This window comes from Penaeus japonicus, unplaced genomic scaffold (genome assembly GCF_977035675.1).
Source record: "Penaeus japonicus unplaced genomic scaffold, GWHDUDI00000001_assembly GWHDUDI00000017, whole genome shotgun sequence".
Classification (NCBI taxonomy): Eukaryota; Metazoa; Arthropoda; class Malacostraca; order Decapoda; family Penaeidae; genus Penaeus; species Penaeus japonicus.
Genome location: NW_028234419.1, coordinates 23,066,943 through 23,071,942, shown reverse-complemented (window position 1 = coordinate 23,071,942; position 5,000 = coordinate 23,066,943).

Here is a 5,000-nt window from a genome sequence, read left to right as displayed (position 1 = left end):
GGAAAAGCTTATCGAATAGACACCGTTTTCCACTGCTAACCTTACATCCACAGTCTGCTCTTCCACTCAACACCTGACTGTACGTTTGTTGATCTACTGTGACCCTTGTGTATGATAATAAATTCAAGAAATTGAGGAAGTGAAGATAATGGTATAATAAGATAATACACGGAGATTACTGTCTCCTTTGCGGTTTTCGCTAACAAAAACGAGATGGAATATTTATTGTATTCATCACTGCCATTTTATAAAAATAATTGCGTTGCCATTCTTTTGAGATATTAATTGCGTTATGCATTTGCACGCACGCATAATGGATGCATATTATAAGTAAATGCAAGCACCCATGCAGTATTTTCATGGATTTGATATACCTGTATATACTATGATAAGCCTACGTAAATAGCGCTTTAATACACTTCGTTACACTTGCATGGTTGCTGAAATTGATGTTTTTCGTTATTTCGTAGAGGAAATTAGCCAGGAGAACAATTGATGATATTTCACGTCTAAACACTGATGACTTGAAAATGCCTTCTACCATGTCAAGTTCTGTAAAAGTTTGTAAACTAAATGTTCTTTACCTCAAGGAGTTACGTTACGTTTACGCCTCCATTTTGCGAAATTGTATAATCTTAAAGAGATATTCTTACATAAAATCTCTCTCTCCGGAACAAAATTCACAGCAACATTAAACACCTGGGATTGTCGAGTATCAAGATTTTAAAACAAGTGACAATCAATGCCTCCTGGCTCGTCTGAACTCGTGCACGATAAACATATGTCGCTGCAAGAAGGAGCCAGCTGCCGGATTTACTACGGTCGACCACTGTAAAAGAAGTGTTGGAGGGGGGGGGGGGGAAGGGGGGTTCTATGGCCGAACAGCGGGTACTTATCGAGATATAGTGCAATGATTCCTTTGCATAAAAAAAAGCGTATGCAAGAATCTGAGTTTGGTAAAGACTTTATATGTTTTAGTCTTTTGAAAATGCGAGGAAGGCAAATACAAATGTAATTAAATAATGGCAGATTGTGAAAAAAGTAACACTGGATAACGTTTTGCAGTTGCGTTTCTTCAAAACGCAACTGTAAAATCCACTTAGTCAAATAGTAATAAATTTCCTTATATAATCATATTCTAACGAGAGTGTGACAAAACTAATCAAAATTTGCTACACCCAACATCTATTCAAAATCAATTTCGAATAGATAACAAATAGATAAAAAACAACAACAAAAAAACAACAAACAAACAAACAAACAAACAAAAAAAAACATCCTGATTATACCCAACACCAACTCCGCCACTAGTAAATATTGTCTCATATATCCACAACTAATAGCTAATACAAAGAACCACTCTCTCTCCTATGACATTTGCAATTTTTTATTCCGTTACATCATAGAACGCGAAAGTAAACAACTAAACGCAGAATTCCTGAGGTACCTAAAAATAGAACTTGCTGAGTCACGGAGCTCCTTTCGGCTGCCAAAACATTACGTAACATTGGTTAATCGCTCGAGGATTCTTGTAATGCTGGGGGATTTTTTTTCTCTTTCTTTATTTTGAAGATGTTGGATGTTGTTGTAGTTATTAAGGGTAGTTTTTTGTTGTGTATTTGGTTATTACTGTTATTCTAGTATGGGGGAATGCAGATGGTAGAGCAATATGCAAGTATTGTGAATATATATATGCAAGTATAGGTATATATTCATATTCTTATACTTATCTATATGTATACATACATACATACATACATACACCCACACACACGCAGACACACACAGCACACACACATACACACACACACACACACACACACATATATATATATATACATATATATATATATATATATATATATATATATATATATATATATACACACACACACACACATACATATATGTATGTATACATATATATATATATATATATATATATACATATATATATATATACACATAAACACACACACACACACATATACACATAGTATGTAAATCATGTGTATTTATTTCTTTTAGTTTTACGAGAAAATTGCACAAATACAAATTTCCATGCAACCAACCCAACATGTGGACATTTAAAGACTGCGCTTTGCTTTTGTACCAACCAAAAGCTGCACCGCCCGCACCACCCTAGTCCAAAACTCTCACACACAAACGCACATAAACACAAGGTACAACAAACAAATTACAACATAAATGTACTCATTTCCGCCAAAGAATCTTCTTCAGTGCTCCCTTCATCATTATATATATATTTTTTTTTTCAACGAACGGATTCGGGGGAAAATAAGAATAGGAAAAAAAAGTTTAAAATCACTATAGACCAAAATAGGTAAACTTGCCTGTTACGGAGGCTACGCAAGATTGCACTTCAATAGCCCAATTGCCTTTTGTTTCGTGATTATCACAACAGGTCGCTTGGTTGGGGGAGAGGGAGGGTGGATGGGGGTGGGTGGAAGGAAGAGGAGGGGTGGGGCAGGGGGTAGGGGGGTAAGGGAGGGAGGAGGAAAGGAGGGGAGGCTGGAAGGAAGGAAAGAGGAAAAGGGAGAGAGATGTACTTTTCAAAAGAATATTTATACTTTTTATACTTATGTATCATTTAACGCATCTCCCTCGCTCTTTCTCCCTCCCTCTCCCTTTTTTTTTCTCTCTCTATATATATACATATATATATATACATATACACAAATATATAACAACCATGAAAACTATGTCAAGACATTATCATAAACATTGTCAAGAAATCATAATGCGTAAAATGAGAAAGCACAAGAACCGCCATCAACGCAAAAGCATGATTGAGGTTCTCACGCAGAGGCAAGCGCGCTGCCTCTTAATGTGTTCCTTCGGCAAAACGCCCAGAACGAAGCCAGGAATATGTCGTTTTATGGAGCAGTTCACACTTAAGGTACGTTTTTTTTAGAAAGCTTTTACTTCTTTTATATACTCTCCTTTCCCTGTCGTTTTCTTGTTTTATTCTGTTTGTTTTTAGTATTGTTGTTTGTATGAAAGTTCGTCTGTGTAAGCGATCGGTGTGACGTCATTTCTTGAACCGCAAAATAAATAGCTTTTGGATTTGTATGAAAAAGCTGCTTGGTATAGGATATTTATTTATTTTCTTTATTTTTTTTTTTTCTTTGGTACGAATATGGGCGGACACACACACACACACAAAACATATACCTCCTCAAATCCACACAAACACTCTTACGTATGTATACTAATACATGCACAAATCCATTTTCAAAAGAAATAAGAACCATACATCAAGGAAAATAGAACATCCCCCGTTGCCATGGAAATTCAAATTTTATTCCCGCCATTTTCGCAACGGACGTTAAGCACACATGAAAAAGCGACTGCCACTGTTACCGTTACGCCGTGTTCTAGCGTTCCATAAGTCGAGGGTTTGACAAAAGAGCTTCATTTGGCGCTAAAATGCTTTGGTTGAAGGTCATCATCATTAGGATTTGTTCATTAGTTTTAAGTATTATGCATAAACATATACAGGCCTTTTATTCATATTGTTTCGTTATCATTTCGTTGTTGCCGGTGTTATTTCTATTATTATTGTTATCATTGTGATTGAATAATAGTACGAATGAGGAATGGCATTGGCATACGAATATTTAAATCGATAATTATTACTCTCTCTCTCTCCATCCCTACCTCTTTCTCTCTCTCTCCCTCCCTGCCTCCCTCTCTCACCCTCCCTTCCTCCTTCTCTCTCTCTCTCTCCTTCCCTCCCTCTCTCTCTCTCTCTCCTTCCCTTCCTCTGTCTCTCCCTTCCTCCCTACCTCTTTCTCTGTCTCTCCCTCCCTACCTCTTTCTCTCTTTCTCCCTCCCTGCCCCTCTCTCTCTCTCTCTCTCTCTCTCTCTCTCTCTCTCTCTCTCTCTCTCTCTCTCTCTCTCTCTCTCTCTCTCTCTTCTCTCTCTCTCTCTCTCTCTCTCTCTCTCTCTCTCTCTCTCTCTCTCTCTCTCTCTCTCTCTCTCTCTCTCTCTCTCTCTCTCTCTCTCTCTCTCTCTCTCTCTCACTGACTCACCCTCTCCTTCTCCTTCTGTCTCTCTTCCTCTACCTTATCCACTTCAATAACTCTGATTCTTTCATTCGCAGTATAATTACAACCAACAATATAATTTAATACATTATTATATCTAGTAATTGCTCTTAAAAAGCAAGAGACAACACACTTACCAAGGTCTAAACCACACTCCATTTTCTCAAACAACCGAACAACACCTACTAACTTATTTTTAACTATTCTTCAAGATCTCGGTCGTTGTTTTGGTGTTGCCTAATGGTCGTTTTATCTGTTCATTATATATTCTTTTTAATACACTTTCCCACCTCCAGCTCTCTCTCTCTCTCTCTCTCTCTCTCTCTCTCTCTCTCTCTCTCTCTCTCTCTCTCTCTCTCTCTCTCTCTCTCTCTCTCTCTCTCTCTCTCTCTCTCTCTCTCTCTCTCTCTCTCTGTGTGTGTGTGTGTGTGTGTGTGTGTGTGCTTGTGCCTGCTGACAGCAATTTTTATTTTTTCCAATAACTAAAGGTATCTAAGGTATGTTAAATATGGGGATTATGTCTTAACGTTACTTGTCTCAGATATTTTTTCTTTGAACGACAGGGAAGGAGGGAGAGAGGGAGAAAAAGAGAGAGAGAGAGGGAGGGAGAGAGGGATAGAGGGAGAGAGATAGATAGAGATAGAGAGTGAGAGAGAGAGTGGGAGGGAGGGAGGGAGAAAGGGAGGGAAGGGGGGAGGGAGGGAGGGAAGGAGAGAGAGAGAGAGAGAGAGAGAGAGAGAGAGAGAGAGAGAGAGAGAGAGAGAGAGAGAGAGAGAGAGAGAGAGAGAGAGAGAGAGAGAGAGTGGGAGGGAGGGAGGGAGAAAGGGAGGGAAGGGGGGAGGGAGGGAGGGAAGGAGAGAGAGAGAGGGAGGGAGAAGGAGAGAGGGAGAGGGAGAGGGAGGGAGAGAGGGATAGAGGGAGATAGATAGA